This window comes from Lycorma delicatula, chromosome 3, assembly GCF_047948215.1.
Source record: "Lycorma delicatula isolate Av1 chromosome 3, ASM4794821v1, whole genome shotgun sequence".
NCBI lineage: Eukaryota > Metazoa > Arthropoda > Insecta > Hemiptera > Fulgoridae > Lycorma > Lycorma delicatula.
In genome coordinates, this window is record NC_134457.1 from 55,718,501 (window position 1) to 55,741,608 (window position 23,108).

At 30.1% G+C, this 23,108-nt stretch overlaps 1 long non-coding RNA gene across 1 annotated transcript in view; it reads left to right on the forward strand.

The window, feature by feature from the left end:
* LOC142320889 (uncharacterized) overlaps positions 1 to 23,108 on the forward strand; it is a 386,977-nt gene that overhangs the window by 285,484 nt on the left and 78,385 nt on the right. The window contains exon 4 of the long non-coding RNA XR_012755500.1: positions 15,478 to 15,583. This is a non-coding gene — a long non-coding RNA (uncharacterized LOC142320889). The remainder of the gene's footprint in view (positions 1 to 15,477; positions 15,584 to 23,108) is intronic.

Sequence of the window (23,108 nt, forward strand, 5' to 3'; positions counted from 1 at the left end):
TTTCATAAAAGCATAAAAGTATTAATCCATGTAAAAAGTTGTTGCTGAACATAAAACCAGAAATTTACTTCTTATCGCACGTTTTGACAACATTTGTACTCCACATAATGTATAACCTTTTGTTTTTACAAAAGATCTGTTATCTATAAATTATTATACATTAGTAAAACTACTTCAAAATTAGTTTACCCTCAACCCACTATGTGGGCTTTATAAAACAAGTTCAAAAGCCAGAAATAAATTCTGAAGGAAACTGTTATTGAATTTTGTAAAGAAAATAAACGACCAAAAATTGTTAATTCACTTGTAACTATGAAGCTTCGGCAGCAGATTTTTTTTTTAAGGCTGCAATGTATTCAGGTTGAAAAAAATCTGAATATAATAAACTCTATATAATAATGATACCAGAACTTTTCCGATTCATATAAAACTCGAAACTACGTTTGAAACGAGAATGTGATTGTCTCAAAGGAAAGGAAAAATGAAAAATCTTTCTATTTATTTAAAGGGAAGTGCAGGTAATGTTGGAATCAGGACACAAGATAAGACAACTGAAACTTAACGAATGAAAATTGCAGAAAGTTTGAAAAAATTGGCTCAGATTTGTTTAAGAAATTTACAGAAGGAAGTAGAAGAATCAAGTATTGATGATAATTTAACTGAAAAAAATATTATATCAGAATACTTTAATATTGAAAATTATATTGAACCAATAAACATTATAGACAAGTACTGGAAGCGGAATTGGATGCAGGTACTATGCTAGGTTCAATTTCGTACAAAGTTCAATCATGTACTCATATCAGTAAAATTATAAAGGCTACGAGGTTTTCCCTGGTTTGATGTCGATATAAGGACCAAACAACTCAACTGGCACCTTACAGATTTCAAAATCTTTATCTGAAGGAGAGTTACTGAGAGATCTGGTGTTGGGCAGGATGGATATGAAAGCAGTTAAAAATCTTACAAGATATTCACTTACTTGAAGCAAACATAAAAATTTTGTAAACCGAAATTTGAGGAAATCCTCTTTACAAAGATCATCTGCGACTTATAGAAGACCACAACCCAATTTTTATTAAGACAAGTACCACCTTTGTAATTTAAAAATGAAATAGAGAAGAAGTTTAAAAGAATGAAAAAAGTTCAGGTATTACGGACGTTGAATTTTTCAATGGAGGACACCAATTGTCTCAGTTTTGAAGCCACATGGGATTATTCGAATTTTTATTGACAACAGATAATAAAAGGCTTATTGGGAATGAAACCACGCTATTTAAAGATTTTAAGAGATATTTGCTTGTACGGGTGTTATTTTTGTATTTAACTAATCAATAAACTACAGAATGACTGTAAATAAATAAGAAGTAAAGCGATTCCTTATTCTAAATGGCTTGTAAGTCTTTCTGAACTTCGAACATTCCTTGGTTGAGAGAATTATTACAAAAATTTATGTTTAATTTAGATGCATTACAGAATCCATAATTAAATTCTTACAAATAAAATTCATCAGTCAAATGGAATACAAAATGTGAAGAAAATTTTAAATTAAATTAAAAGAGAAATTTCCAGAGATCTTTGTACATTTTAATCCTTAACTATTGATTTTTCTGGCGATAAATGCTTTACCATTCAGGTCTCAAAGAATGTGGACTCACAGGAAACCAGATAGCTCTGAGAAACAATCGATTCACGATAGTTAATCAAGAGAAGAAGTCAGCCAAGTTGATAAAGGAGCAGGTAGAATAAACTGTGGACTAAAGAAATTTTCAGTATTGTTATTGCCTTAAGTTTGCAATAACAGGGTAGAGTATAGATCACTGTAACTCCTATTACTCTACGCAATGTGCATTTAATAAAATGCTTCTAGTTACACAGAGGAACAGCAAATTATCCAGCTAAATGAAATAGATATATTGCCGGCAAACCTGGATAGATACTAAACGAGACAGTCATAAATACTCACTTAAAGCTTTTTTTTAGATGCTTTACAAATGTAATTATATCAAGCCACTGAGATAAAAGATAATGTGAGACACAAACATTATGTAAAAAAAAAAAACAGATTCAAAGAAACGAATCAAACTTATAAGTTTAGGCAATTCTCATAAAGTTTTCCTCAAAATATCTTTGACCATTTTTTACATTCTTATGTTTTCAGGCAAGGACTTTAGAACAACAAAAATGAAATAACTGGTTCATTTCCACTGCTGTTGAAAAATCGACAAAGAAGTTAAAGAAAATACGATCTCTTAAAAGGTACCTGCTTAATAAACAATGAACCTTCAAAGGTTAAAGGTTATATTACCCATGAAAAAACCTGACGTTCCAAGGGAATACATATTATATTGGCTTCTTTGGATAACGCAATGATTCGATCTAATTATTTCACACCTATAAATATTTTTAGCTGTGTCGAAGTTGTGCCTCTAGATTATTTTCAACGTTTCAATTGCCATCCATCCTAATATACGACAGTTGCTCTCAGTTCATTCAAGTATGTTTACTGAATTTCTAAATACAGTGACATACTTCACAGAAAACAGCCAACATTATTCATACGAACAGCCAGCACCTAACGGTCAAGTTGAACGTTTCGTTCAGCTGATAAAGAAAGGATAGCACCTTGGAAAATAAAAGGGGAATATTTGAAACAAATTAAATGTATTCCTTATGTGAATTAGAATTAGGATAATCATCAACTGAACTGGGCTTTCAGCATACGAACTAATATGTGTAATGATAATTCGAAACCGACTTGATCTATTAACAAGAACTTTCTACATAGTGACATTATCTAAAAAAAACCTTTTAGAGAAATATTAAAACTCAGGAATAAGAGGCTAGCAAATTATGGGAAGGATCAAATATGGATTTTTTAAAAATAACAATGAAAAGATATTTATTAATATTATTGAGTGATGGGATGATCTGGAATCGGCTTATTAACAAAATTTTGTAGACAGGCGGACGAACAGATATGATATTATTCCAGGTAATTAATTATTTGTTGCATTTAGATACAACAACGTTATATACTTTAATGTAACGTAATAACATTTTTTTTGATAAAATCATGTAAGAAATACCGCGATCTGATTTGTAACAAAATAACCACGTCACCCTGGAAAACTATAGTTAAATTTACGGCCACAAAATGGTTTTATGTGAGCTGATAGAAAACTAGTGAAATTATAAAAAGTTACGGCTATCTTATGTATGATAAAAGATAAAAATATTTTATTTTATAATTAAATCCAACTATCTACAAATAGTTAAGAAAAAAGAAAACTTATTGTACAGATTTGACTCTCAACAAAACATACATCATAGGTATTATTGAAAAATGTTAAATATACCTCTCCTATAAAATCTACACGGTTGTTACTTTGTCACAGTATAACATTTGAAGTTATCAGTAATTTATGTGATTCGGTTTACTTTATTTTCCTTTAATTTATTGTTATATTAGGTAAATTATGATTTTGCACGAGTGAAGAAAAGTATCATCTGTTATATCTTGAAGCTTTTTAATTGATTAATATGGAAATAAGAAAGAAGCACTATTTCCAAACTCGTAAATATCTAATCAATTAATTTAATGCAATTCTCGCATAGATCTAATGTAAGGAGACTAATGGATTGCACTTTTGCAGAAAATGAACTTGATGTATTCCGTCTTCCCTTACGACAATCTTTCTCATATGTATACACACACACACAGACACACACACACACAGGCAGAGAGAGAGAGAGAGAGAGAGAGAGAGAGACCGCGCGCACCCACACACACACATACAATTTGTAAACATAATTTAATTTATTCTTCGTGACATTATTCATTTTCCCAATTATTATTAATATGACCTTATAAGGCCATATTATTAATATGACTAAAATATGACCTTATAAGTAATTGTACATGTTTAAAATGAAAATCATATGTCCGTTAAGAAATTTTAAATATTGTAAAATAGGACAATAATCGTTAAGTTTTATTTTAAGTACATTACTAATTAAACCAAAAGGATTAATATTAGGAAGTACTGTCCATTCTTAAAGGTAAATAATAGTTGAATATAGTAGCAGAAATAAAAAAGAAAATGTGTTTAATTTTCTTTATCGTGCCTTGCTATGGTAAATTAAATTAAATTTAATTAGTTTTCCTAAGTTTCATTTTAAGTAACTTAATAACAATGTTGGATGACTTATTAATAAAATATTTCAGGTTTACATTTTTAAATAGAAATGAATTTTTCTTTAAAAATTCAGTTTAGTTTTCGTTCATCATTTAAATTTTTTTAAATTTTAATTAATTCAACGTAGAACAAAATATAGAGCTTAATCCCTGACCTTGAACATAATAATATTGACAATTATTATTGTTATCTTTATCTCATTGTAATTTAAAATAAAAGCTATAAATTTTCTGTACTTTTTTTTATACAATATAGTATGCATGATTTAACTACTAATTGTTGCAGATCGTTTAAGTAGGTAATAGATGAATGAAAAACTATACAAACTCATGCATAAGTAAAAAAGATGTTTTGATGTTACTGATTTTATTACGGTAGTGATCACGACGGTGTAAACACTGTACCGTATTAACTGAATATCGTTCGGGTATGAAGCACAAGTGTAATAGATATAATGTTAATTTAAGTGTTCACGACTTTTGTATGTACGTGTAGAAATGAGCAAGTGTGTGCTTGTGTGTTTACATGTGACGTATGCCATTAGTTTTGAATGATTAGACGACTTAGTAATGGCAATGTTGTATTGATCACGTTGAGATAAAAGTTAACAGAGAAGATGCGCCCGGGAGGTGATTCATTACTGAGCATGCGCCATACTTTATTGATCTGACACGCCTCTTCTCTCCACAACCTATCTCATGTTAATCTCAGGGGCTGACCCACTCAAACAAACACTCTATTCACACTCTTCAAACTTATTTATTACATTTTTCTAATATCTATATTTATATATATATACATATATAATAAACATATATATATATGTTTATCAGAATTCATCTGTGTGGTCTACTTATACGAGTTGTATACATACATATATCATTTGTTAAAAACCGTTTATATTCCTTGTTGCCTCATTTTTTATTCCAGAACGACGATGTGTAAAGTTTATTAAATGAAAACGAACCAATGAAAAATGAAATATATCGTCAGTTTGTATTTCCCTACGGCTAGCGTAGACAGTTCCGTACCTTTTAATGCAGATTATTAATGTATTTACAGCTCTTTCCCCTACTTGTACTTTGTCTATAATTTTTATTATGATCTGCATAAAAAGTAGGTATTGTATTGTATTGTATTGTATTGTACTGTTGCATCGGCTTGATATTTTGGATTGATCCGAAAACAATTTACTAATTCCATTAAACTTATTTCTTATAATTGTTTGTATATATCCTATGTTGTGTGGAATACAATACATGTTATGAATGGGTGTATAGTAAATTTTATATAGTAAAACATTTGTGACTATCTACACATAATCTACTACCTTCAAGTAAATTATCTTTTTTTAATTTGTTTTAAGGTATCTTATCCACGGATATGTTTTTAGGAAAGTTATGTTTTATATTGACATCTTTATTTATGCCAACAACAACAGTAACAATGGATTGAATTTTAGGATTTTAGGATTTTAGGATGATTGACCGCTTATTCGTTAGGCACCCAGGATAACAATAAATAATAATTCATCACCAACAGAAATTAAACCTTCATTTGAAATTTTCTAGCTATATGAATTGAGATTACAAGTCTATGAAAATAACACAATGGCTAGCGATAGGACAAATGCAACCATTAAGACAATCGGACCATTGACTCGTATATTAAAAATTAATATCAAAAGATTTCGTATAACTAAATTGTATTACTTTCTCGTTTTTTTGAAGAGGAAAACAAAGACGAGAATAAACCAAACAAACTTACATATTAGAGATGTAGCAATTGAAAACAAGAGGCATCAAATTACTATCTGCAATTAAAGGTGCTGCATTCAGTATTTCTACTATATTTGTAAGAGAAAGACTCAACGTGAAGGACGCTTAAAAAGTCTGAAAAATATGCCAAAAAAAAATATAGACTCGAAATAATCTTATCCAAGAACTCACATCTACCTGAGTTAAGCAGAAGAATGTCTTCGAACTGTAGCACTACAGTGTGGTCTAATGTTTACCCTCAAAAAAGTTCATGCGCATCCTAAACCACATTTTGCGGTTAGTTATATACGAGTGCAATACGATTTTAGGATTTACCACACCGGCTAAAATATTTCCTAGCCCTTAGCGGTATCGCCCTACCAGATTTTAGGTCTAAGTAAACATAACTCAAGAAATCCTAAAAAATTCTAAACAAATCCAAAATACCATTCAAACAAGACCAAATAAATTCTTCTGGTACAAAATTAAAATCTTGTAGTGAATTTAAAAAATACTTCATAACGCAGGATTTGACGTCAAGAAATTTGGCTAAATTTATGAGCAAAATCAGCCAGCATAAATAACTTCTGTTCATAACCCTAATGCAGAGGGAATTCTAACACTTGAAAAAATAAAAAAACATAGATTGTCTTCGTACACTGCATGAGCTCTTATCTAGACAGAAATGCCCTACCTTCAACTCTATCCCAGATAAAGTTTTCTTCTACCTGGGATTTAAATCTGATTTCAGATGATGGTTTCTGCCTTATAACTCTACAGATCATATCTGGGTACCACACCGCATAGAAATGCCCCAAACAATCCCACCCGTGTCATCAGCCATTGATAAGCTCCAAACAGGTATACAATATTCCGTTTTTCTCTAAAGAGTCTCGCTTGAAGTGGCTAGGGATGATCTTCTTATCTCTAAATCGAATATGCTGACTGCGTCCTGGACTTTAATTGGTAATTAGGAATGCCGGCGGTTAAGCAATGCTAAATTTTGACTCTTGCAATGTTGACCCATGATCCATGGTGAAGTGGGACAACCCCTGTCCCACATCTATAATTAACCTAACTATGAAAATCTATAACATTAAATGAGTAACATTAATATAAATATTACTAATTATAATTATAACTAACCTTAATTCTATAACTAACATTAAATGAAAATCTTATTTTGTGTATTACGGTTAGACCTACAACACATATTATTTTTATATGTTTAACGTAATGAAAAGGTACAATCAGCTGTACATCCAGTCATGGTTTGGAAACTGATCATGCCCAAAAGTCTTATTAGTCCTGAAATTGTGCTGAAATGTAGTTACCGAACCTTAGTTGGATTTCAGCTTGATTCCTGCTGCATACGTGAATGCAAAACGACCGATTATTACCGCAACTGAGATTACAGTACTGATCTGTTTTGGAAATAGAAAAGAAAATACCTTCTGTATGAACTAGAGAGTTATAATTCAAATTGTAAAAAATAATTTTATTTATATATATTTATGAAATATATTACCAGCTTTACCCTAAAAATAAAATAAATTAAGTGTATAATAGTTTTTAAGTTTATCAGCTACTGTGATCCTCTTGTTATAAATATACAGTTTTTTGTACTCACACGCACATCTGACTAAATCCGAATATCCGAGTGATTGCGTCTTTGTCAGATATTTCATGCGATATTAGCAAAATTTTATTAAAAAATCATGATAAATCTCTTAGCGGAATTTCCCAAAAATTTATTCAAACATGAAGTGTGTACAAAAGGTAAACTAATGGTTGTATAATTCGGCAGACAGATAAGCATTCCTTCATCTCTTAAGCTAGAGGCTAATAAAGGTTAGGGGCTACGCCAGTGACCTCCTTAAATCGTATTCTAATTGGGTCATACATGTGTATATTTTACCAGCTGTGAATTAGGGTAATGCAGGGGATAACGTCGTGTTCAGATATGTGTATAAGAACATTTTAACTCAAAACTCATTCATATTAGACAATTTATCTTGATAGTCACTCTAGTTATAGCAGATATATGGCTAGCTGAAAAATATAAATAAAGAACGATTCTTGTTATTTCTTCCGAACTAAAGAATCAATATTTTTTGAAACTAAGTAAGTGAATTGTAATATAATTGACTTGAGAATATTTTTAAAATAAATATATTGTGTAGTTATGTAAAGATAAAAACTGCAGAATTATTTTAAAAATGATCTATGTAATATACTTAGTGCACCAGGAAGAAATGGAGAAACTTTCAGTTCATGTTCTACTCGACAAAATAATGAAAAAGTTTCATTTAATCATAGGTCTAGAAACGGTTTGTTTTCGAGTTACGGCTGGCGAAAAATTTAGCCCGGATTTTCGCTCTTCTAATAAAAAGATGCCCTTCTCTAATTTTTGGGACCCAAATTAAGGAGTAAAGTCTTTTGTAATTTGAACTGGGATATAGGATAAAATAGGTCCCAGAACTGTAAACCTAGTATTTTTTAATATATCCTACGTAAAACGCAAAATTCGGTGAGGAATACAATTTTTTTTTTGGTTTATAGAACAATAGCTTTGTTAAATGACTAATAAATGTGAAAGATTTAGTAACAAAACTTCTAGAGAATTTAATTCTGAAAAAAATATTGTAAACATAGCCAATAAAAAGTTAACAAAATGTCTTAAATATCTGTTTTTTATTGAAGCAAAAACAGACGAAAAATAGACAGGAAATCGTATTATTTTTTTCTGTACCTAAAAAACATTATTCTTAATATAGCAATCAAAAAAATAAAATACATGAAATGATGAATGATAACGGAATAACAAACCGTAGTTACAGTAATTGTTCGAAATTCCCTCCTTCACAATGTACACAGAACTTTGGCCGATGTAAAATATGAGTATTTCCGGTGGAATTCCGTATCATCTTAGGATCGTTTCGCACGAATTCAATAGCTTTTCGTATTTTAATGAATATTAACTTTTTGTTGGTATGCTATCCTTTTCATATGGCCCTAAATGAAGTAATCTAGTGGCGTTAAGTCAGGTGTTTGTGGTGGTCAATTTATTGCTTCACCCTGTCCAATCCAGTTTAAGAAATTAGCATCGAAGTGATTTCTAGCATCTAAAGAAAAATGTGGCGTTGCGCCATAGTGCTGGAAAATCATTTGCAATCTAATTTTTAAAGGTACATCCTTCAAAAGAGCCGGCAAACTATATTTCAAGAAATGAACGAATACATCTTCCGTAAGGTTTTCCTTGAAAAGGAAAAATATATTAACATCAAATATTAATATGAAATCTACGTTGGAAACTAGTTTCTACGAGGTGTGTGAGAAAAGTAATGAGATTGGTAACACTGCGAGTGAACTGGCAACGGTGTGTCTACCGGTCTGTACTAGACCGGTGTGTTCATCCCTTCCAGATGCTCAGTACGAGTTTCAACTCCGTTCAGCCAACACACTATTTTTGACAGCGCCATCAGTGAAGTTGTGTGTTACGAAAATGGAGCACTGGGATTTAGAGCAACGTTGTGCAATCAAGTTTTGTGTTAAACTTGTGGAATCCGCGAATGTGACCTTTGAAAAGTTGAAACAGGCCTTTGGGGAACATTGCTTATCAAGTGCACAAGTTTTCCACTGGCACCAATCATTTTTGGAAAGCTGAGAACATGTTGATGGAGACCTTGCTCATGGAGACCTTCAACTTCAAAATCTGACGAAAACGTTGAGCGTGTGAAGGTTCTTGTGAGATCAGACCGTCGTTTAACAATAAGGATGATGAATGAACAGTTAAATTTAAAAACACTTTCACCGTATATCAAATTTTGACAAACGATTTGGACATGCGAAAAGTTTGTGCGAAATTGGTGCCGAAAAACCTCACAACGGAACAGGACAATCGAAGAAACGTGTGCGTTGATCTTCTTGAGAGGATTGACAATGACCAAGAATTCTTCAACTGTGTGATCACAGGTGATGATGAATCCTGGATACTTGAGTACGATCCTGAAATAAAGCGGCTAAGTGAAGGGTGGCACACTCCATCATCTCCTCGACCGAAGAAATGTCGAATGAGGAAATCAAAGATCAAAACCATGCTGATTTGTTTTTTTGACAGTTGGGGGTGTTGTACATAAAGAATTTGTTCCTCCAGGACAAACTGTCAACCAAGTGATTTACAATGGTGTTCTTGAAAGGCTCAGGAAAATATTTATTCGCGTGAGACCAGACATTGCAGACAAGTGGATGCTTCATCATGACAATGCTCCGTGTCACACGGCCATTTCTATCAGCAAATTTTTGACGTCAAAACGCATTCCTATGGTACCGCAACTCCCCTATTCACCTGATTTGAGTCCTTGTGACTCTTTTCTCTTCCCGAAATGACGTCTTAAAAGGACGTCATTTTGGAACTCTGAAGAACATTTAATAGACTGTGACCGACCAGTTAAAAGCTTTACTAGTTGAAGCCTTCCAGCGCTGCTACCAGGAGTAGGAACAACGACTCCGCCGGTGTATAGCTGTCCAAGAGAACTACTTTGAAGGGGATAATATTATTATTTGAAAAAATAAAAACTTTGGTAAGTAAAAAGTCAGTCTCATTACTTTTCTCACACACCTCGTACAGTTCCGTGTGGATTGTCTTCGCTCCATAAATGACTATTTTTAGAATTGAAGACTCTAGTCTAAAGTTTCTAAAAAGTGGTTTCATCAGTAAATAAAATTGATTTGCCTTATCAGTGTTGTCTGAAAGCCAATGACAGAGGTTTAACCGATTTCGGGTAATACTACTATTAAACTAACCTGTACCTCTGCTGTATCAGAAAAAGCACTACAAAAATATTAAATTTACAAAACAATATTTTGAACAATAGTTATTCGAATTTATATTTAAATTTTATTTTTTTAAATTTAAATCGTTTTTTTATTAAAATAATATTCGAATGAAAAAATGTTAAAAATCCGTTTCTAATGGGCCGCTATATGTTTTAAATACTGTGTAACTTGTTTTAATCAAGTTCAAACAAGCTCAGTTCAACCAAGTTTGAATTTATTTATCATTAGAAACGGATAATCGGTCCAGAAATAATACCTAAACCTACTAATTCTAATTTTTGGTAGTTATAAACGGTGAATTCTTTAAAGTAAATGTGAAAAAAGAAATTGGGTTATTGATAGTTATATCAAATTGTTGAATATGCATTTGTAAGTGACCTCTTATTGCTATGTAGGATGTAATCTAGAATCGGATTTTTAAATATTGTCACTAAAGTTGGCGAACTCATTGTATTACCTGATTTTATTACAGTCATTGTATTACTACAATTTGAAAGAATAATAAAATGAGGAAACTTACGGAATTAAATTACAAGTATTTTCATTTGTTAGTGATAAGTAGCCTCGGTATTAAAAACAAACAAAACGACGTTCTCGTCAGCGAGAAAAATATTGCTTAATTAATTAAGTGTAATTCCATGCCACTAGTCAAAGCAGCACATTGTTATTTCTGTTGGTTTTATTTGTGTTATTCATTTGATCCCTTTTTATAATTAATTTCTTTATCTTTTTTCAGATGACTTTTTGTAATAATAGCGGTTATAAAACTTGATAGCTAATGCACAGTTTCATTAAATATGACTACTAATTTTTAATATGTACTCTTAGTTATCGTGCTATTTTACAGTTTTTTGTTTTTTTTTTCAAATACTAGATCTTATTTTTTATGTTGTAAAAAAAAATTGCAACTAAAATTTAATCTACTTGTAATATGAAATTGAATTGATCTTATAGAACACAAATAAAAATATATGTAAACGGTTTTTAAAAGAAATTTTAGAGCAAGCTAAAACATCAAAAACCTCTAAATCTCTTGATCTCTAACTTGTAAAATCTCAAAATATAGCGGTCATTTTGAGAGTTAAACAATCATCATCAGTAGATACTACAGAAAAAGTATAAATAAATAATTAAAATAATAATAATAAATAAAGGAGTATATAAATAAAAATTAAATAAATGAAATATCTTTGAGAAAGAAATAGTACTCATAAAACACCATAAAAGAACAATACAATTATACTTAGAATTAATAATACTAAGAAGAATTATACTTTGTTATAATTTGTTTCAAGCAATTGCAGTAATAATAATTGTAAATTTAGGTTATACATATTTACACCATCTAACTAAATATTCAATTCAGATTGCCCACCACTACATTTAGAATGTATTTCAACAAAGATGCGATGAGTCAAATAAAATAGAATAAATGCCTCGTCTAACCACTAAATTAACCTGTATTTTCTGCTATATTAGAACAAGCACCACAAAATCTGCTTAATTAATTAGGTATAATTTTATATGACAAGTCAAAGCAGCACATTGCTCTTTCTTCATTCTAACTATTTACTACTGAAAATAATATGAATTTATAACTAAAAAATAATTCCTTATTTGTTTATAATTAAAATAAAAGTTGAATGTTTTTTCTATATAAATAAAAATAAAATATCCAAAAAATCCATTGATAAATAAGCAATATACTCTTTATATGCATTTTTATAATATTTTTTTTCGTTTTCAAAGTCAAGATTTATCTTTTATCAAACGTAACGATTTCGATTAATCTTTCTTTATTAGAACTCCAAAATCGAAAATAAATGAAAGCAAGTAAATAAATAAATGAAAAAAAAAAAATAAATGAGATGAAATAAGTGAAGGTTTAAGATTTTAAGCTGCATTAAGTCGTAGTGGAATTTTAATTAGAGGTTTAAACCGGTTTAAATATTTTAAATTCAAATTTACATTTTTTATTGAGTTTGAAGAAAACATTTTTTGTAGTATATCACCTCTATTATAGAATTTTTTGCTATTAGAATGGACATAATCAATTATTAGGTTGGTCAGATAAAACCTACTTCAAGAAAGATAAAGACAGCGTGAACCTAATTCATTTATGTTTTTACAGCACAAATCATATTTTTATTTATTCTTTTTATCTCATTATGATTAACTTTATTCGAACATACACCACTGACAGCATACAAAAAAGACTTTTTTAATTTTAAATAAGCAGCAAAATTATTTTACTGTTTTACTTCAAATCGCTAAAGAATAAGGATCGGAGAATTCATGGAGAAATATTTCATACTGACCTCCTATAGCAATATTGTAAAAAATATTTTAAAATATCACAACCTTAACGTTACCGTAGTAACTAAGTTGCCTTTGGTCCTCGGAAACTATAGTGATAAACTAAAGCTAGATCAAAAAATTAATTTGCAGGCAATAATTACAATTTAGATAAGTAGGGAAAACTAATAAAAAGATTAAAACTGGAATAGAAAAGCATTTGCCTCATTATAAATATAGAAGTCCAGAGAAAACGGCTATAGTTTAGTGTTGCCTGGAATCTGGTCACAAAACAGGAATTAGATAATTAAGAAACATATTTTATGAAAAAAATGCAGACAAGTTCGTCGTTGAATAACTATAAGGAGCCGTTATCTTTTTGATTTTTAAATATAATAAATATCCTTTTGTAAAAGTTAATATCTAACAATAGTAAAATTAAACGGCTTCCTACCCCTTTTCTCTTAAGTTTTTTATGGGCGGTAATATCTCTAATTGGCTCAAGGTTCATTTTGTACCAGTAAACCTGATAAAGTGGGATGCAAAAGTGTACTTTTGCATCGAAATACCTCTATTACTAGGAATAATTAAACCCCTTTATACTCGTATGAGATTTCGTTTTTAAGATTTTTTAGAGTTTTACCTCTATAACTGGGACCATTTAGCTTAAAGCTTGTGTAAGTAAGACAATTATTAATAATCTGACATTTTGAATATTGGTCTGAACAGGTTTGTTTACAAATTTATTCGAATTTCTTCCGAACGCAGTTAGTTTTACATTGCTCTAAGGTTTTGTATGATAAACAAGTGAATTGAGGTGCTCAAAATGTCAAAAAGAAAGTGCAATTCATCGATAGCCGCTGATAAACTAAAGAAAGCTATTGCCTGTTTATGATAGTGAAAAGTCGCGTGACGAACTGTATACGGAGTTTAATGTACCGAAGTCTATTCTCTACAGAATAATTCAAAACAAGGAGAAAATTCGTTGTTCTTGCCGTCTTCTTAATGTCTTCAATGCCAATGAAGCGGGCTATCTTTCAAGTGTCTTCCCGATAACATTTTTCATATAAAGGTCAGCCTTGTCTAGGTGGGAAACTTAGCAAAGAGCGGATCACTGTACATTTGTGTGCCAATATGTCGGGAATCAGGAACTGAATTCTGCAGCTTCTTTTAAATGGAAAATCTAAAAATCCAAGATGCTTCAAAGGTGTCAGAACTTTACCTGTTAATTATCAAAATAACAAAAAGGCCTAGATGACATCGGATATCTTCGTAGATTGGTTAAAAAGAGTGAATACTGAAATGAAGGTGCAGAAACGAAGAGTTGTTTTATTTGTCGATAATTGCACAGCCCACAATAATATGCCTGATTTAGAACACGCTAAACTATTGTATTTATCTGCTAATACAGGTAAATTGAAGCCAACGGAACAATGTATTATCAATAACTTCAAAGTTTACTATAAAAAACAAGTCGTACATTCAAAGATTCATATAAATCTTTCTTAGTGGGGTCTCTCTGTAATTGGTACAACTGTTATTTTAAACCTGGCTGTTTGGGAAATTGGGTAAATGGAAAATCTCTTTAAGTGAGAAAAAATGATAGGTACTTTGAGATCCCAGTAATCCAGTATTTATCTTTCTTGAAATAGATTTTATCTATCCAACCTTTACAGAAGTCGTAGTGGAATCTTAATTGGAGGTTTAAATATTTTAAATTAAAATTTATTTTTTATTGCACTTGAAGAAAATAATTTCTTGTACTTCATCATTCTTTTTTAGAATTTTCTTTAGTAATGTTTATTTTTTTTTAAATTAATATTCGTTGTTATTATTATTTTTGTTATTTATTATGGTTATTTTATTTATTTTCTATTTCTATTTATCTGTGCAATATCTATTGAAATGATAGTTTAACTCTCAAATTGGCTGTCTAGAAGTAAAATTCTTATAAACGCTTTTTTAAACGTAATCTTACCTTCCAATTGATTTTAAAAAAATTTAAGACTTTTGAAATAACGGTAAGTTTAAATTAGACGGTTAGTTTTAAATTAGACGCTGGATGAACTTCTACACATCCAGTAGTATTAAACATTTCTATGTGACTATAGAATGTGAAGTTTGAAAAAGGTTAGGTCCCATTTGGAATTACGTTCATTAATTTTAGAAAGTACTTAGCTATGTCCTGTAATGAGCAGAGTGAGGTCTCGCTTACACCCTGAGTTTCGTCACTATTAAGACGGGATTAACATGTGCAAAATAATAGGCCAAATTCACTTCAGTGAAGAAGCAACGGCAATTTATTTTACTCATTATTTTTTTGTGTTGTGATTTATATTTAATGTAAGATATCAGTAATGTACGATATAAGTTTTTTTCTGATTTAGATACACAGACGGAAAAACCACACGCAATACGAAATCATTTTTCGAATAATTTTTTGTGGAAACTGGTGCCATGTTTCTCCCAAAGGTAGACAAAAAAACGTACGTGGTAAGTTAATTTAAATTAAAGGAAATTTAATAAATTATTTTTAGTTTTAATTCTATTTCTTCAAATTAATTTTGAATTAAATACAAAATAAATTTTATCGTGTATAAGTATTTTTTCTGTAGACTATTTTTGTTTTATTATTTGTACTTGTGTGTACATATATATATTTGGTAAAGAAATATCTTTGGATTTATAAAATGAAAAACTTCTCCCTAGTCTGCTGTAAATATTGTTCCATTTCACTACCTGAGTTGACGGCAGTTTTGCATCGAAACAGATTTCCTCCCAGTTTAATATCGCTGAGTTTAATATGCAAAATTTTATTGCAATACATCCTATCATGATGTTCATGAAAGAGTGAAATTCTGGTTTTGTTAAAGTTGACTTAGCTCAACAAAGATTTAACTAAACAAAATTTAATTTTAACGAATAAGTATTTCTTTATTGAAATTTTTTTATTACTATTCAAGTACTTCATAATAATTATAAAATTGTATTGCGTAAAGATGTAAAGAAAGAAATTATTATCATTCAGTTTTCTCAATTTTATTGTTTCCAGTTATAATTACATAATAATAAAATGTTCTTTAAAATTTAATCGAATCAGTTTACTAAAATCTTAACCGGCGTTAGTTAAAAGATGAAGTCCCAATTTTAACAAATATCCTTATTACGTTACATTTTATTAATCTACATTAACTTTCAAGGATATCTGAGATGGTGGATTTTCTCCTTTTAAGAAAAACTAATTATTGCAACAAACATTTAAAATGATCAAAAAAGATTCTTATGGTCAGTAATGCGCTGATCCTATTCGGATGAAAATGCCCCGATCGCCCGAGGGATTGGGGACGGGATTGAGGAGAGTCCTTGAGAAGTCTTCTGTATAATATTGTTAGTCTTATACTGTGGTTACGACGAATGCACATCGTCCTTTCTCACTATCATCCCTGTTTCCTTATCCATGATCCCTTCTTCCACTTAGTCGGTTTTACTGGTATAGGTATGATTTTGGTAGATGTTATATGCAGAGGATGTTGGGATCTCTATGGCCAGTATTTCCTGTGTAGCCTCCGGGAATTACCGTTCAGGTATTACTTCAGAGGATGAATGAGGATGATATGTATGAGTGTAATTGAAGTGCAGTCTTGTACAGTCTCAGTTCGACCATTCCTGAGACGTCTGGTTAATTGAAACCCAACCACCAGAGAACACCGGTATCCACGATCTAGTAATCCGTATAAAAGTAACTGCCTTTACTAGGACTTGAACGCTGGAACTCTCTACTTCCAAATCAGCTGATTTGGGAAGACGCGTTCACCACTTTACCAACCTGATGGGTTTACTTTTCTTTCTAACCAACATTACTGTAACAGTGTTAATTATTTCAGTATGTGCCTGAAGAATTAAAATAGACAGTTCTTAAAAAAAATTTAAACAGCAAACCTTTACAATAAGTCTGAAAGTCACAAAGAAAACGTTTTGTAGTTCATTTTTCTTTACTAATAGCTGAAAAATGGCCTGATTTTAATTAAGATTTAGATTTTAATTAAGAATGTAACAAGTTATGAATCCAATTTTTCTTCGAAGATTCACGGCTATCTTTCTTTTTATGTACAGAAGGATTTTTTAGACATTTCAATAATAGTATCTCATTTTTGAAAATTATCTTAAGTTAATTTAGTTGCCATAAAAACAGAAGTATTTTAAATGTTTAATAAACATGAAGCCGAATAATGAAACTGAAAACAAAAAATAATTTTCAATATTTTCTCTTTCAAAATAATTACGAACTTTTTTGTTCTCTCTTTTTGTTTACCTGCTAGATATTTATTTTTTCACAGAAAGCATTGTTTCCTAATCGATAACATTGTTGATGTTTTCTGTACCCTAATTAACTATGAACTTTCTGTTGTATGCGAATATCCCTTCGGCTTGACGTTTGGTATTGTTCTAAGTTGTTCGATTCACACACACACACACACATATATATATATACACGCTTAGCGTACGGTAGTTAGTTAATGAAGTGTTTGACTTAATGTGTCCTTTGTCTCAATCGACTTTGTTTATTCACTCTATCAGCTCATTTCCGCCAATATATTGATATTGACATCTAATTAACTCCAGCTTATTATTAAGCACCTTTTCAGATACTCATTAGAAATATACGTTAAGAAAATGCAAACTGAACAAAAGGCGTCGTCAGTCAATGTATAATAATACTTTCTAAGAAGTGGAGTACTACCGGGTAGAAATTTTTAAAACGTTTTTCATTTTTAATTAATTCTGAACTTATTACTCTAGTTGGTGGCCTGTGAGTTTATTTAAAAAACTCTATCTTTATACAATCACTTTTATGTAGTTTTAATATTCAATAAAAATTAAATTAATATCACTTAATAAAATTAAAACACTTTACTGACAAATTATTAATAAATCTTCGATAAATAGGTATTTCGAGTCAAATTTTAATTACATATAAAATCGTACAAATATAAAAATAAAAAACTACAAGTATTACTCCTATTTAAATTATATTATTTTGTTGCTTAATAATTAGTTAATCCTTTATAAGAAGAGGTAAATGTGTAATGGATTGTTTTTTAACTGAACAGTTAAAAATCAATTTTTTGTAATTTTCTAATATATTAAAGAATATAATATAATATATAAAAGAAAGGAACTGCCCCAGCACTTGCCTGGATGGATCTAAGGAAACCGTGGTAAAACCTCGATCTGAGCAGCATCTCGAAATGTGAAAATTATTATAAAACAAAAAATAAATGTTATTAAAGCTCATATTAATATTTAAATATAAAAATATGAAATAATATTAAGGTTAACCCAAAAAAATAGTAAATATAAATAATATTTACAATGTACGTAATTCACAATTTAGAAGGAGTGATGAAAATTATTTGAATACAGAGAATTATTGTTTGTGGAATAGAAAAAAATTAATTATATTTTAAAGAGATTTATGAGAAAAGTTGTTACATGGTTTGGAATTTATTAAAAATTTCAATGAAAGCATATGGCCGTTTTTCGTAAGCAAAAGTACTGTGTTAATTTACACGAAAATAAATTCTTTTATATATTTTGATACAGATGAATGGTGTTTTATTTAAAAATAAGTGACTATTCATTTTAGCAAACTTTGTACATTCATATTTAAAAACCCGTGGATAAGTTAATAATTTTGGGTACAGATATCGTACCAACTTTTATTTATACCATTTTTTCTCATCTTAAAGAGACTTAAAATTATTTATCACACAAAAGGTGTTACTATATAAAATCTTTGAATTACAACCCCTTGGCCACTCCCTCCAAGAGGGGTTGAAATTCTATTTCTCGTTAAATGGTAACCGATACCTTATCCTAAAAAGTTACAGTATTCCATCTGGAACGGTTTTAAAATTGTTGAGGGATTTCTATACTTGTGACTCGCTCTGTATATAAACCTGAAAATACTGTAATACTTTTCTACAGATTTAATAATTCTCTCTCCTGTCAATGAATTTTATGGGCAAAGTTTATGAAATAATTTTGTACTGCTTAATTTAAATACCACTTCAAAGTAGATGAAATGCTTCCATTTCGTTATAATTGTAATAGTCCTTTATAATTATGACCGCAAAAAAATTAATTTAGAGAAATTCTGAAACTACTTGTTTGCTCTGCTAGCTGCTAGACTCCGTGTGCATATGAATCCACTCATTTTTCAATTTTGTTAGACCAATTTTCACATTTTTGCAGTAAATGTTTATTTATGAATATTTCATCAGAATAAACTCCCTCCAAATGATGTTTGAAAAATGACGGCCAGTTATATAAAGCGCTCTGAACTGAAACTTTGAATAAAATATCTCTACATAAGTGAAAAAATATATCGTACAATAAACGTGTAATATTTTCAGAATTTATATTAATATCTTATCATATTGTTTCTCATAAAAGTTTAAAAACTTAATCTTTTTTTTTAAATATTTCAAAGAAATGGTCCTAGATATCGTTTTGCGCCTTTTGAGTGGTTGTACCTTTTTCCTGTAAGATCTCTCTCTTACTATTTAGCCTCTGGAAACACCGTTAGTACCTCAGAGGATCAAGTTATTACCTCAGAGGATGAATGAGGATGATATGTATGAATGTAAATGAAGTGCAGTCTACAGTCTCAGGTCAACCGTTTCTGAGATGTGTGGTTAATTGAAACCTAACCAACAAAGAACACCGGTATCCACGATCTATTCAAATCCGTATAAAAGTAACTAACTGCCTTTACTAGGATTTAAACCTTAGAACACTCGACTTCGAATTCAGCTGATTTGCGGTGACGAATTAACCACTAGACCAGCCCGATGGAGTAAGTATGCCGGCCTCCGTGGCGCGAGTGGTAGCGTCTCGGCCTTTCATGTGGAGGTCTCGGGTTCGAATCCCGGTTAGACATTTTCAAACTGCGCTGCAAGAATAGCCATTCATCTCATCGTGTGAAACAATATCTAACGATGGCCCCGGAGATTACTCCTACATTGTTGTAAAATAACACCTGTTTTCCTGGAAGTATCATGTTGGACAAATGTGTAGTGATGTACCCATTATTTATGTTCTTATTTTATACAATTTCAGCTGATCTACGAGTTTTGGTTTATTCATAAATAAGCACGTTAAGCTTTTTTTGTAAAATATTCTCTGAGAATACTGTGGTTCCATTAATATTTATGAAAACTACGAATAAAAATAAGTATTAAGCTTTCAGAAATATAAGAATTAAAGATTTTTACTTTACCAGAAACAGTTTTTGTAATAGTCTGTACTCAATAAATTTTGGTCCGCTGTTATACATAATGCTATAAAATTAATAGTTCTTTGCACGAAGTCACCGATTACATAATTGATTTTTTTTCTGGACTACGTGATAAACTTTTTATTTATATTTTTTTTAGCAATTACCTGATAAGGAAAATATTATATCCCTTCTACTGACAGAACAGTTCGTTTCGTAGGATTATTGAAATGAAGGAAACCACGTTTAAATTAAACTGACTGTGATGGTTGGCATGGTATTCGTCAAAGTGGATTGATTGAAGAAGGAAAAACATTGTAACTAATCACAGTATGTATACAGCAGTTGAATTTTGATTAAAACAATATTAATTTAGCTGAAAGATTAATAAACTGTAGTATTTGTAAAAAAAGATTGAGTACTTATAAATCTGTATTAGGAATCCTCTATCAGTGAAAAATCTTTTTTAATAACTTTTTATTTAACGTGCCTACAAAGAAGAATTCAAACTTATGAAATTATGTAGATTTCATTAGAAAACTACCTATTGCAATGGGTACCACGATTCGACTTCCGGAAAATTTCGAAATATCTTCGCGTTTCTCATCCCCGACCACAAAATCACCGTCAGTTCAAGTTTATATATACAGATACAGATACATATATATATATAAAATAGAAACTGAAATATAAATATATATTTCTTGTAGACACGATAACTGCCGTAATTTTGCGCCAATCACTTTCGAATTGATAAATAAGCCGTCAATTATCACCCTCCTTTGCATCAGCGCGTGGGTCTTCCACTAGATCTTCAGTTCTAGATAGATTTCATAAGAAATTTACTTATTGTAATGGGTACCATGATTAGACTTCCGGAAAATTTCGACATATTTTCGCGTTTTACATCCCCTAGACCCCAAAAACACCATTAGTTCAAAAGTATATATATATCCTTTTATATATATATATATATATATATATATTCCATTTTCTTGTGGACACGATAACTGCCTTAATTTTGCGCTAATCACCTTCAAATTGATACATAAAATATAATGACCCAAAATATCAGTTGAGTTCGTTAATGGGCAAAATCAGACCATGGGGGTGGAAATGGGAGATAACATTTTCGAAAAAAAATATCGCTATAACTTTCTTATTAAGTAAAATATCGAATTCGTTTAAAGTTCCTACTATTCTTTAGATAAGGGCCTAAAACCTACATAAGCAAAGATTTTTGATATAACCAACCGTTGGCCCAGGGAGTGGAAGTAATTGGGTTTCGAATACAAAAAAATCATACCTCCCTTAATAGGCACACTATCGAATAGTTTTAAAGTGGTCAGTAATCCTCTAAACTATACCTAAAACCTTTGTCTGAAACAATTTTTGATATGACTAACCCTTACGACAAGGGATGACCAAAATACTGGTGGAATTGTAAGAGACTTGTAGTATGCTAAACATGTGAAATATTTTTCGCATGCAACCATTGTCGTATTGAGTAAATTTGAAGTTTTTCTTAATTTAAAGTGGAAACTGTTTTATCCCCTACTTAGCACCGGTGAAATCTATCTCCGCCTTCCGGCGTGCCGAAAGGCATTTTTATTTTTTACTTTAAAATTATTTAAAATTTTAACTTTTTCTTTCTGTATGAAGAACTATTTTGGCTTGCCTTCCTGTTGGTTTAAAAATGATGTATTGACCGACATTATAAGTTTGAAAAATTACATTTATAAGTTATCTGGCTTGACATTATAAATTTTATAAAGATTACTATAAATCACGCGTCGATTATCTAGCTAAATATACACAGGTATTACAATTCTTTAATTGAAAAAAAATTGATCATTTTTTAATTAAAAAAAAAAATATTAAATATGTCAATGTGATAAATTTTCACTCTTTTTAGTTTGTTTTGTGCTTTTTTTAACTTCTTGTGGTTATGGAGAAATATTTTCTTCCATTAAAATTTAATCTTATTTTTTGCACTTATGATAATGATATTTTATCAACCCTACTGTTTTGCGATTATCTTAAATTTCTTATAACAGAATAAAAAGCAGATATTTTAGTTTACAAATTAATAATTTAATTCAATTTTATATATTTATCTATTCATTTAATATTTATATACTGTATTGTAAAACAAGGAATGTAATGAATAATAATGTTTTATACTGTAAATATAACATCTGTTGACGGCTACACACTGTGTTACTAATTTTAGGGTTAATGGACCTTGTATCTCACTAGACACATTTACTAGATACCTTCAATTTTGCTCTGAATAATGCAATGTTTTCCCAACTGTGGTACGTCCCTCTTACCTCTAAACAACATTTCCCAGATCGTCTGTTCATGGTATTCTGGTTAGATTTCAAAATGACCTATTTTCTAAATTGATCTTGGATTTCTATGATAATTCTACAAATTATTAAAGTTTCTCTGATATTGAAATATCACTCAATACATCTTCTTGTAAATTTGATTAATGTATTTTTTTTTAAGTAAAATATAGTAAGTCTATTTTTAGTTTTCTTTTTTCTCTAATAAATATTTATTTTCCTATTTTTTTCTAGTACCCAAACTAAACCTTTAAATTTTGTTTGAGAAATAATTTAAAATAATTATATTTTTCTAAAAAAAAAAAAAACTAAAAAAAACTGTTAGCCTTCTTATAGTTTTGATAGTTAATAATTTTAGATTACATTGACTGTTGTGGTTATTTAGTCC